A 13980-nucleotide genomic window follows, 5' to 3' on the forward strand; every position below is an offset into this window, starting at 1 on the left:
TTGTCTAGGTCACTCTGGACCCTATCCCTATCCTCCAGCATATCTACCTCTCCCCCTAGCTTAGCGTCACCTGTGAACTTCCTGAGGGTGCAATTCATCCCATCATCAATAAAGATGTTGAACAAAACTGGCCCCAGGACCGACTCCTGGGGCGCTCTGCTTGATACCAGCTGCCAACTAGACATCGAGCTGTTGATCACTACCCGTTGAGCCCAACAATATAGCCAGCTTTCCATCAGCCTTGTAGTCCATTTAATCCAATCCGTAGTTCTTTAACTTGCTGGCAAGAATACTGTGGGAGACCGTATCAAGAGCTTTGCTAAAGTCAAGGTATATCACATCCACCACTTTCCCCATATCCACAGAGCCAGTTATCTCATCATAGAGGGCAATCAGGTTGGTCAGGCATGACTTGCCCTTGGTGAATCCATGTTGACTATTCCTGATCACCTTCCTCTCATCCAAGTGCTTCAAAATGGATTCCTTGAGGATCTGCTCCATGATTTTGCCGTGGACTGAAGTAAGGCTGACCGGTCTGTAGTTCCCTGGGTTCTCTTTCTTCCTTTTTTTAAATATGGGCACTATATTTCCCTTTTTCCAATAATCTGGGACCTCCCCCAATAGCCACAAATTTTCAAAGGTAATGGCCAATGGCTCTGCAATCACATCAGCCAACTCCTCAGCACCCTTGGATGCATTAGATCTGGACCCATGGACTTGTGGATGTCCAGCTTTTCTAAATAGTCCTTAACCTGTTATTTCACCACTGAGGGCTGCTCACCTCCTCCCCATACTGTGTTGCCCAGTTGAGAAGTCTGGGAGCTGACCTTATCTGTGAAGACGGAGGTAAAAAAAAGCATTAAGTACATGGATTTATCTAGTTCTTTTTTGAACCCTGTTATGGTCTTGGACTTCACAACATCTGCTGGCAAGGAGTTCCACAGGTTGACTGTGTCTTGTGTGAAGAAATACTACCTTTTGTTTGTTTTAAACCTGCTGCCTATTAATTTCATTTGGTGACCCCTAGTTCTTGTGTAAACAACACTTCCTTATCTACTTTCTCTACACCAGTCATGATTTTATAGACCTCAATCATATCTCCCCTTAGCCGTCTCTTTTCCAAGCTGAAAAGTCCCAGTCTTATTAATCTCTCCTCATACGGAAGCAGGTCCATACCCCTAATCATATTTGTTGCCCTTTTCTGAACCTTTTCCAATTCCAATGTATCTTTTTTGAAATGGGGTGACCACATCTGCACAAGTATTCAAGATATGGGCATACCATGGATTTATATAGCGACAACATGATATATATTTATATAGAGTTCAATGGCACAAGTTGTTTGCTTTAAGTTAAGCACATGGTTAAATGCTTTGCTGAATCTGTGCGTACAAAAGTGATTCAGCATGAGCTATAATACATAATTATGAAAAAATGAGAAAAAAAAGTAAAACAAAACAAATGGTGGAAAAAGGATAGGTTTCTGCTCTTCTGCATGAAAACCATTCCTCACACCAAGGAGAGATTCTCCATTTACTGGACATTCTAAATAGGTGCTAGTTTTCTATCATAGCTCAAAGAGAAGTAGTTGTAGTATGATGAGGATTTTGTTACTGAAGACTGCATTTACCACTTCTTGGGGGATTTTATGAGTGGCCTTATTTTCAAAGGGCATTTTTGAAGGACCAGGGGGAAAGTGCTGTTTTCCCCCATCTAAACAACTATGTTTACTCCATTATTTAAAGTCTCTTTCTGGAGTACCTGAGTGTAGAGGAAACATGTAGCATCTCAAGACTTGATTTTTTTTTTTAATTTTATAGATGTTGCTATCTTTTATAACACAGGAAATATTAATACTATAGTAAGAATAGCTATAGAGATCAGATCCTTGTTTCTGAAAATATTATAGAAATCCTGTTATAGTAATGTTTATATACATGTTCAATATACTAACTTCATCAACTCTATTAAACTTATATATAAGTATCTGAGATATTTGCAGGAGAAATAATTTGTTGTCTGGACTAGTCATTTGTTTTTAAACTAGCTTCATGGAGATTCTCAAAGATGCTCAAGTTTTAAATGATCACTAAAAAAAGAATGAAATAATGGAGAAAAGCACTAAATGACTTTTTCTGTTTCAACATTTGCCAGCTTGCAATGCCCTTTACAGAGCTCATTGTACTAAAATGCTATTTCACAAGATAAGATGATTCACAGTAGGGAAGCACTTTTGTATATTATTTTCATCAAAGAGAGCTTATATTTCTTTTTTGCCCATCTGAATATTGCCATTAGACTACTAATTTACACTTTGGTAAAAGGGTCAGGAGTACTCAATTTTTTCATGACTTCATATTAACTGGAAAGGGAATTTTTAATAACTGCTGTAATTTGCCAATGTAATTCCATCATCCAGTGCCTTTTGAATTATATATGTTGTATAAGAAAAAATGCCACTAAATTGAGGTGTTAAATTCTTCAGCATTCTGAAGCATTCTTTTTTACTTCCATCAAAACTGAGGGTTATGGGGTTTTGGGGGGGGATGTTCTTCACTGTTTTACTATATGATATCTCAATGATCAAAAGATTTTGTCCTTGAAAAATCAGCAGTCTGTTCAAGTAAGAATGGGGGGAAACAATGCCCCTTGTAAGAAGTGCACTTACTTATAATAGTGTTAATTGTAAACAAATCTTATATATTTCAATTCATTCCTCCTCATGACCAATTTCCAAAAATAGTTTTTAATTTATTTGAAACTTTTAATGGTCTGGGGAACAACAGGAGACAAGGTAGTAGTGGTGTTCCAAAAGGACTGTAGAAGATAAGTGGCTTATGAACTGTCTCATTAGGATCATGTCTCAGAAGGACTCTATCTGATAGGAAACTCTATAGTGATAAACTTGGACCAAGCCACACATGATCCAGATAATTTCTCCTGACCCCAGAGACACTTTATCTTAAGAATGCTGGATATCTTAATGATGAATATAATGATGATGATAATATTAATGAGAACAATTATGTAAATTTTCAGTTTTGTACAAATATTGTGTCAGATCCTTAGCTTGTGTAAATAGACATAGTTCGACTGATGACAGTGGACATATGCCAATTTACAACAGCTGTAGTTCTGGACCATTCATTAGTTAATCCTAAAGAATGGTGAGAGATACACATCCATTACACTTCAAATAGAAGCAAGCTCAGAATTTAGAATTCATGTGCCTCTGTTTTGAGAATTTGTTTGGATTAGAGAATATCAGCAGCAGGGATGCAAATTTGCCCTGCTAGTCATTTACAGTGATGCTCTTTTACCATGCTCTCACGGTGTATAGTAGTTTTAAAGTCAAGGTAAATGTAAGTAACATTCACTTTAATGTTCCTTTACTTTGCCAGAATGATATAAAGGGCTCTTAGGAGTAATGAAAGTTCAAGTCTCTAGGTTCAAAATTAGCATGTCATAAAAGCCATTTTTTTCCTGTGAGAAATTTCAAATGAAAAATCTGGATTCAAATATTTTGGTTGACATTTTTTTTTTTCCATAGAAAATTTTAAAAACAATTTGAAATAAAAAATTTCATTTTGTCTCATCTTAGCATTCTTTCATTTAGGTATTTTGGTTTTAAAAAATTGAAATGAAACAATACTTTAGATTGAAATTAAATTAATGTTTTTTTCTGTTTCTAAATTTTGATGCACAATTTTGTTTTGTAATTTTTCTTTGGGAAAACTGACATTTCTCATTAGAATTGCCATTTTCCTGCCAGTTTTTTTTTTTTTTTTTAACAAAATCATATTTTCCAGCTGGAAACATTTCTGAGCAAAAAAATGTGGACCACCTTTACTAGCAAGGTTTGATATGTGGGATTTAAATTAGATAGGAAAGAGAGAGAAGGAGAACTTTCATTTAACTAAAATAATTTGGTGTGTACCTTCAACAGAATTAAAGTAGAAGATGGACTTCTTTTGAAACAAAGATGAACAATAGGAGGAATGACCACACCGCACCTAAAGTGGGGGGAAGTAGGTGGGTGGCATTGTTCAGGCTTGCTGGAGGAAGGCAGTAGTGCTTTATGGTGTATGTGTGGTGGGGGAACAAGTCAGAAACTGCTGTAAAAAGGTGGGTTGTTCAGCTTTGCAGCACTGACTCACCCCCTTGGAATGTAAGGGCAGAAGGCTTTAAAGGTGCAAGCCATCCAGTGACGAGATAAATGGCCTGGTAAAGGACTTTAAAAGGAGTTGCTGGTTAAAGGAATGGAATGGTGTGGAGTCTGGGGCTCCGATTGTTGGAACAACAAGGAGCCAACCCCCCTTTCTTATAGCCCACCTTACCCCTCCTACGAGGGGGGATGATGGTAAGGCCTCAGCAATGGATTTTCTGGAGGGACCTGGATGGAAAAAGAGAGGGAGCTGGTATCCCCTACCCCCTTGTTATGGTGAGGTCCCAGCAATAGATGTGCTGGAGGGACATGAATGGAAAAGAGGGGGAGCTGGTGGAAGCACCCTGGATAATTGCAGAATAAATCGGGGTTACATGCACTGTACGCTATTATCTGCCGGGTAGTCCCAGACATCTAATAATAGAGTTGCAGCCTGATTAAATCTATATAAAGTATCTCCTGTCCTTCTTTTGGTATAGCTGGACAATATTAAGGTTCTCAAATTTTTGTACAACAGCAAGAGCCTTAGAGGAAAAAAGCAATCAGAAGCGTAACTGTTATTGAGTGATGGAGAAGAAGATCTAGCAAGCAAAACTGATATCTTATGGCCTAATTCTCATACCTGGAATGTGTATACATATGGATATAATTGATAAAGGAGAGATAGAAAAGGAACTGGAGGTTGGGGAATATCTCTATAAGATAAGATATTTATAATGACAGCAAGCTACAATACAACGAGGAGTGTCATGGTGAATTCTTTTGAATAAGGATACAAGTCACTACAGTGATTTTCTCTTACAACCTGGATCGGGGAAAGTGGGAATGAAGTTAAATTCTTGCAATATTCAGTTGAAACACAGGATGCTATATTCATGGGTGGCTGTTTATTAGCTGAAAAATACCTATAAGGTGACAGGTACAGCCACACACGTATGGTGAAGAGGCTTCTTATGAGCCAGAAAAGTTATGAAACAGAAATAGAGACTTCAATCTCAAGAGGAGACCTCTACTCTTAAAAATGTCTAATGTGAATTCTGCTTCCCACCCAGCTAGTTTCCTTAGGTGGTGTGAAATAGGTGGGAATTCTTGCCCTGTCTACTCTGAGGCATTATGCCCTGAGGCATTATGTATCCCCGCTTTGCACAAGTTAGCTCTGACTCCCTTGTGACATGAAAAACTCTCACTTTCATTTGAAAGGGAGATTACACATCATTTTGAATCTTGCATTGAGCTAACAAGGGCCTCTCAAAGCAGTGTTCTTGGGCAACATTTCAAGTTCTCAGTATGGTGCTATTCACATTTGAGATTATACAGGGAATTTTACAGGGCTACAGAAAGGAAATTTCTCCCCAAATCCTAAATGTTTTTAAAACTGGATCAATTAAAATGCTTTTTGGCCTTGTATTCATTTTAGTAGAAACCTATACAATATACATCCAATTGGTTTTAAAACTGATTCAAATTTCAGGGGAAGGGAGAGAACTTTTCCCTATGTACACATGTCTAATATGATCGTTATTGCAGTGTTTCTGGTTCTTCTTTGGTTCACTTGGATAACTCTTCAATTCCACCTCAGTGAATCATTTCTTTCAGTCAGTGTTTCCCTTCCCTGATCCATCTGTCAATATCTACAACTCTTCTTTCCTCAGCCTTTGACTGGCTTGCTCTCTTCTGATATCATGCTTCTTCCTTTACCACCCTGATACACAGATTAAGTCTATAGGTACCATTTGGCTCTTAGACAAATGATGACAAAATTGTGCATGAGTGAATCTGTAACTTGAAGACTTTCTCTGTAACTTGAAGTCTTTAAATCATGATTTATGGACTTCAGAGGTTGTGGGCCTATTACAGGAGTAGGTGGGCAAGGTTCTGCGGCCTGCAATGTGCAGGAGGTCAGACTAGATGATCATGATGGTACCTTCTGGACTTGAAATCTTTGAGTCTCTTCTTTGAATCTTGATATAAAATCTTTCTATGCTCTTTTGATTACTGAAACCCTTTGTGAGTCTCTATGTTAAAGACATTATATCCAATTAAAAAGGACACTGTTTCTGGATTTGCTAGACACTGGATTGGAGGTGGCTTGGTTTCTTTTACCGGAAACCTACTGACCGCTATACTTACCTACATACCTCCAGCTTTCATCCAGACCACATCATATGATCCATTGTCTACAGCCAAGCCCTAAGATACAACCGCATTTGCTCCAAAACCTCAGACAGAGACAAACACCTACAGGATCTCTATCAAGCATTCTTAAAATTACAATGCCCACCTGGGAAGTGAAGAAACAGATTGACAGAGCTAGAAGGGTACCCAGAAGTCACCTACTACAGGACAGGCCCAAAAAAGAAAGTAACAGAATGCCACTAGCCATCACCTACAGCTCCAAACTAAAACCTCTCCAGCGCATCATCAAGGTTCTACAACCTATCCTGAAGGACAACCCCTCACTCTCACAGACCTTAGGAGACTGGCCAGTCCTCACTTATAGACAGCCCCACAACCTGAAGCAAATACTCACCAGAAACTACACACCACACAACAAAAACACTAACCCAGGTACCAGTCCCTGAAACCCCGTTGCCAACTCTGTCCTCATATCTATTCAAGGGACACCATCATAGGACCTTACCACATCATCCACACCATCAGGGGCCAATTCACCTGCACATCTACCAATGTAATATATGCCATCATGGGTCAGCAATGCCCCTTTGCCATGTACATTGACCAAACTGGACAGTCTCTATGCAAAAGAATAAATGGACACAAATCAGACATCAAGAATTGTAACATTCAAAAACCAGTAGGAGAGCACTTCAATCTCCCTGGCCACACAATAACAGACTTAAAAGCCATTGTTCAACGAAAAAACTCCAGAACCAGACTTCAATGAGAAACTGCAGAACTGGAATTAATTTGCAAACTTGACACCATCAAATTAGGCCTGAATAAAGACTGGGAGTGGCTGGACCACTACAAAAAATAATTTTCCCTCTATTGGTACCCACACCTTCTTGTCAACTGCTGGGAATGGGCCACATCCACCCTAATTGAACTGGCCTTGTTAGCCCTGACCCCTGACTTGGTAAGGCCACTCCCATCTTTTCATGTGCTGTATATGTAAACCTTCTTAATGTATTTTTCACTCCATGAATCTGATGAAGCCCACAAAAGCTTATGCACAAATAAATTTGTTAGTCTCTGAGGTTCCACAAGGACTCTTCATTGTTTTTACTGATACAGACTAACACGGCGACATCTCTGAAACCTTTGTACTACTGATACTGAAAGCCCCAGTGAAAAAAATTAACCAAAGAAAAAGTGTTCTTAAGCAGCTGGCCCATCGATAACATCAGAGTTCAAGAAGAAATCTTATTGGTGGTGATGATGGTATTTGAAAGGGATAAAGACTTTTAGAAAGGAGGGCTAGATTGTACCTGGTGTAAATGTACTGGAGCGATGTGTACAGCAGCCTTCCTCCCTTCCTCTACGTGGCTGCATAAAGCAAGTCATATTTGCATTCTCTACACTTAGGTAGTTCCCTCCATGTAACCCTCGGGGCATAAGGGGAGATCTCTCTCTCTCTCTCTCTCTCTCTGCAAGCCCTGGGATGCAAGGCATCCATCCCAAATGAGGTGGATCACCCTCCTTGCATTGGCCTCATACAGCAGGCCAGGAATAAGGCTAAGATTTTGTCAGTTATTTTTAGTAAAATTTAGGGATTGATCACAGGCAATAACCAAAGAAGTCATGGAAGCCCGTGACCTGTCCTGACTTTTATTAAAAATAACTATGACAAAATGGGGAACAAGGAGGGTCCAGCATTGATTGCTGCTGGGGCTTCAGGGTTCCTGCTACCCATGGTGGCTGAGAGTGCAGGGTCCCCCTGCCATCTGCTGTGGGACTGGGAGTTCCTCCATTGCCAGCAGTGGCTGCTTGAGGCTTCAGAGGTCCACCCATGGTGGCAGCTTGGGCATGTGGGGATCCCCCTCCCCCATCCATGGCAGTGGCTCAGACCTGCTGACAGCTCCAGCCATGCTGCCCTGGGACTGAGGCAAAAATGTCATGGAGGTCTCTGGAAATCATGGATTCCATGACTTCCATGACCTCTGTGACAAAATCATACCAGTGAGCTCAGTGACAGAGCAGTTGGAAAGGAGCTTTGAATATTCCATTGCTGTGATATGTATCATCCACAGAGTAATTCTCTCAGTTTCCTCATTGGCCTTCATTTTGCATAGTCATTGATACCAGTGCAAAGGAGGTGTAAAATGTTACCAAATCAGAATGATAGCATTTTACACCCACCTTCCATTCGGTAATGGTGTAAATGATAAGGACCATGACAAATCAGGCCTTATATGTTTAAAAATGTTAACACATTGCTCTTGATACCACAGTCACCTATCCAACTGATCATGGCTTTAAAATGTGAGAGCAGTACAATAGGTTCCAACACCTATACAATTTGCACCACTGAGTCTTTTGCATATGAATTGTAACTCATATGCTGCCATCATCAACAGGATCCCACTTATAGATAGTGCACAGTATATATAGGGTTTCTGATTTTTGGTTTTAACCAATAAACACTGATAAAATACCCCCAATGCAATAAATAAAAAAAAATCAGTATTTATCTAATAAACATTGGGAAAACACTGTAAATGATTACTTGTATCAGAGCTTGTAATGTATTCTTTTTGCAATAAAGGTGCCAGTTATCAGCCACTGAGTAAATGTTTCAAATAGTTTAATAAGAAGTAAAAATATATTAATTCCTCTTTGGTGATAGACATGTCAAAGAGAGAGACCAAACCCTTACTTGTTGAAATAAAAACATAGTTATTGTCAACTGGCTGGGAGGATTCTAAGAATGAAGATAGGCACAGACTATGAAAAAGAAGTTTCCATTCTATAAAGATTTAAAAGTATCTATTAATTGTGTAATTTAATGGATAGGTATTGCTATTTTAATGTGCATGTTAAAAATTTGACTCTGTATTTATCCCACATGGCTTGATTAAATTGTACAAAATAATTGTGCCTAGATAAAGGTTAATCTTAACTACTGATTCTTCCTTGAAGCAAAGTAAACTCATCTTTGTTTGACATATTGCAACTTGTCCTACCTCTGTATCCTTGGACCTTGGCACATGACTGTTATGAATAAAAATTAGCATTGCCATGATCCAAGATACAGTTCAAACCTCTATCATCCCCATTAGTTTCCCCAATTGTGTGTCATGATTGTCTTTTCAGTGCGCATTTAGCAGGGGATAATCTTGTTATCCTGTAGACAATCCTATTTACTGAATATGCTCTCTGCAGTACAATCTTATCCATAAACCCTGTTAAAAATCACCTCACACTCACCTTTTGTCCATTTTGTTAAGTGGATCATATAAAATTTCTGTCTGCAGCTCCCCTTTCCTGAGAGTGATTATGGCTGTACTATTCAGCAGTTGAAATACCTCATTAACAGTTTTCAGATTGTTGGATCTCATCCCCAAAGAAACCATTGCTATAAAAACTGATTAAGTAGCATCTTTTGGGGGGTGGTGTGACTGGGGTGTTAGCAGCACAGGCATTGCCATTCACCAATGGTCACCAGTCCTGTTTGTACTAGGAGAATACCAGATGGTCCACAAAAAGGAATTAAAACTCCTGGCTAGTTGTAAAGTGGGTGGAAGTTGCCCACTGACACAGTGGAACCTTGGTCCACCAAAGTCCCAAGCCTCCTCCTCCTGATCCAATAAAGCACCTAAGCAGGCCTGTTTTAGACAATAGGACTGCACACATATTTTGAGGCCAGAGGGCTTGCACCTTGCAGGATCAAGCCATACATGACCCTCTTGTGCCTGCTATTCTTGGGCATCTCTTGAGTAGGTATCATTATTGGTGCAACAATTTATTATATTTGTCATTAAGGACACATTTCTTGGTGTATTCTTTATGGACTAGGGGTCCAGTGCTCATGGGATTTTATGTGAAATAGGGTTAACATAAGTGGTGTTAGTGTTTAAGTAAGTGTTTCAGAACATATGTTCCCTAAAATGTTCCAGCAACATAGCTTTAAATCCCAGTAAAAGACAAAGCCTAGGAATTTTGTCACTGACTTCAATGGCTACATGATCAAGCTTTAACTTTGATGGTTTCTCTGGATTATATATTTAGATTTCTAAAATAAATCTGCTAGATTCTCTTTAAAATTATTATTTTCAATAAATAGTTAATAAATTTGGATTATTAAAAGCTATAATTTATTATTTCAAAACTTTTAAAAAGTAGGGAAAATATGCACTTTCCCTTCCTTTCATCTGGCTCCTACACAAATGTTAAGCAGTAAGTGTCAGTACTATATAGGGCCTCAGTAAATCCTGAAACTTTTTTTTGCAACTGTAAATACGATTATTTGAATTTCTAGTATATTTAATTATATCACATTAGACCAATTATTAAAATGTTAAGAAGCTGAATAATTGATTGAAACCAAAGCCAAACGTTGTCTTAAAGTTATGCAACAATCCCTATGCAACCTCTAAGCTTACCTAGAATCAAGCTAATTATGTCTAATTTTAAGAAACTTTAACATTTTGTTCCTTAAATTTGAAATATTCATTCCCTTCAAGATGTTAGGCCCGTTTTTTGCTGTGAATGTGAGGTGGATTACAGAAGGAAGTGTCTGCCTATTTCTGAGTTAAAAATGTTTATTTGGCTGTAAGAAACCAAAGCAAAGTACTACAGATATGTACAGAGCCTAGTTCATGAAGCTAAGGTATTTAGAGAAGAGAAACAGAAAAGTAGATATTCTCTGTGCATAATGAATAAGTGAATACTATAGAGTAAAACTAAGAGAGAGTTCAGGAAAAGGAGTAGTAGACTGTTAATGGTAAGGTGGATCATTTCTGACATTCGTGCAAGGTCTGTTTCCTCATCAGTACTGCAGCCTTGTAGGAGTAGTGAAATATATGACCACCTATAAAGTATTCAGCTTTTGAAACCTTTTTTGAAAAAGGTGACTTTTTTTAAACTACTCCACAAGGGTCCATAATCCAGCTGCAAATTGTCAGTGAGGAATTCCTTTGTTGTTGGGAGCTCTCTATTGACCCATTCAGGTTTCTGTGTGGGGATATGTCAGGTGTTGCAGTGTGTGTGGCAAAGTGCTGCTCATCTTTACCAGTTGACTTAATGGATCCTAAGCCAGTGGTGAAATTAAGAGCTGCTTGGAAGCAGCTTTAAGTGGTCTCAGGGCCAGAGCTGTCTCCATTATGTCTCCCTGATAGTCCCACCAGTGAACCAAGCTTCTCTAGCATGTTTAAAAGGGACAAATAGTATATGTGTTTAAGCAGAGTGCCTATTTTTCATATTCTGACATTTAAGAAAGGTTACAAACTTTATGCATGCTAATAATGTAGTAGAAATCAAGCAGAAGACCAAAAAAATGGTTTTAGGTTATTATTTATATGGCAATGAACAAATTCTGCTTTCGTTATTATTTATTAATCTGTATGTCCACGATATCTAGGAACCCCAGTCACACACCAGGACCTCATTGTGCTAGGCACTGTACAAACACTGAACAGGAAGACAGTCCCTGCCCCAGAGAGTAAATGGAACAAATCCTGCATTCATATCTCAGGCAAATCTTCCACTGAAGTTCACTGACTGCACATGCAATATACAAAATGTTTACATTACACAGAGCCCAATCTGCACTCCATACCCAGGCAAAATCTCATTAATTATGTATAATGAACAACACAATCCTCCAAAATCAACCAAGAGTCAGAATAAATGTCTAATGGTCTCAGGCTTAGCTCCTCACCGACCACACATGATATTAAAACTTCTATTTTTATTTACACAAACATGCAGGGAAAACATCACGTTACTTCATCTGTGTTTAACTCTGTTATATAATGGAAAATAATCCACACTGATGTCAACATTGTGTGCTATTTTCCATTGATTATTTGCAATAATGTTGGGAGATGGTAAATAAAATAGCCTGAAGGTACAGATTTTGGCCAACCCCTATATGGGTAAATAAGGTGCTTCCTTACCCTTCTAGTGCCTCATGTAGGGACAATCTACAACATGGCTGTGGAACAATGGCCTTGAACACACTCCTGAAGGTCCCAGTTGCTTGAAAGCAGATAGAATGGATGGTGGTGGTAGTGGTGTATTTGTCTGAATCCACAGGAAAAAAGAGTAATGGCTCCTTTAAGAGTCCTCCCCCTGGATGGCTGTGAGTGGGAAGGAAAGGTACCACCTGAGCTATTGGCCATGCCATTGCGGGCTTATGAGGAGTCCACTTAATCAGGCCACAGGATCATATCCAAGACCTTTCCCTAGGGATGACTGGCTGAAACTGGTCTGAAATGCTGCAGCAGAGGGTATGGCTGTTTTACAAAAGGACTGTTCAGTGCACCAGGCAGTGCAGTGCAGGCTTAGAACATGTTACTTTTGTTCAACTATATAAAGTGGAGGAAAGCACCCACTAACTAAACAGGAAGTAAAGGAGAAGGGGAGCATGACTCCAACTCATAACACTGAGTAACTCATTTAACCCCTTGTTGATCATTTTACAACAGGCAGATACCTGCCAGACCTCCACAGATGGGCAAGGCCAGAAGATGTGTGAATCATCCGAAACAGAGAGGATTGATAATTACATACCAAATGTATTTGATAGGAGTTATTCAGGGAATATGGGTACCTCTTTGACTGGGGAGCAGATATATTTTTGGCTGATGTTAAGGAGGAATTGTTAACTATCTGGAAACCTGGATAAGGGGAAGGGGGAGGCCTCTGTTCATAAATATTAACCCTTTCAGTCCTTTTCTTTTTGTATATTTGATTAATTTATAAGGCTCTACTTGAATTGTAAATGATTCGGATGATTGTAAAAAAACTGTGGCTGACTTGTGGACTCAGCTGTGGAAAATTGCAGAAAAGTAATAACGGACTGTGTATATGTGTGTGTGTGTGTGTGTGTATGTCGGGGGGTATATATCTTACATAAGCGTATATAAAACAAAGAGATTCATGAGGGATGATTATTCCAGCAGATATTTCCTAATGAGGAAGAAAGATTATGGAGGAAGAAGGACCCTTTGAAAGATATTAGCGTGAAGAACTGTTGGTCCTCTCACCTGTAAACAATTATGCCTTCACACATCAGTCAGGTCAACTGAGAGTGTATGTATATTAAAAGTAATATCAGAATATATGGTTGTGGGAGAGTATTTTTGGCAAAGAGGGGTCTAAAAGCCCTGAATAATGACAGAAGTTATGGAACTTAGTTGGGGAAGTAAAGAAGAGACACAGAGCCAGTCCTTTACCGTACATCAAGGGTGGAAATGTATCTATTCTTTCTGTATAGTGCTGTCCTAATCTGATTGATAATCTTTGATTACATAATTCCAATTGAGCCTGTTATTCAAAAAGCTCGAATCGTCCTTAACTTCAGAAAGGCAACAGAGCCAAGTTAATTGCTTGTGCCTACTTGTGGCAGATGTCCTATGCAGGCCAGTTGGAGTCTGGTTCACTGATAAAATGGATTTGGAAGTGGATTTAGGAGAAGGCATCCCTTAAAGAAGCTGGAAAACAGGATTGTGGCTTCTAATCTTTGGTACAGAGAGGAAGCTACCCTTTCCCCTAAACCTTAACCTTCATGTAAGGAGACGGTGGTGGGATCCCAACAGTGGGCTAAGGCAGCCCTACACCAGGTGGAAATAAATAAGGAAGAAATGACGGCCTGCACTATTTTGAGTTATTGGTGGACAGTTCCAAGATGA

This window comes from Malaclemys terrapin, chromosome 5 (genome assembly GCF_027887155.1).
Source record: "Malaclemys terrapin pileata isolate rMalTer1 chromosome 5, rMalTer1.hap1, whole genome shotgun sequence".
Lineage (NCBI taxonomy): Eukaryota > Metazoa > Chordata > Testudines > Emydidae > Malaclemys > Malaclemys terrapin.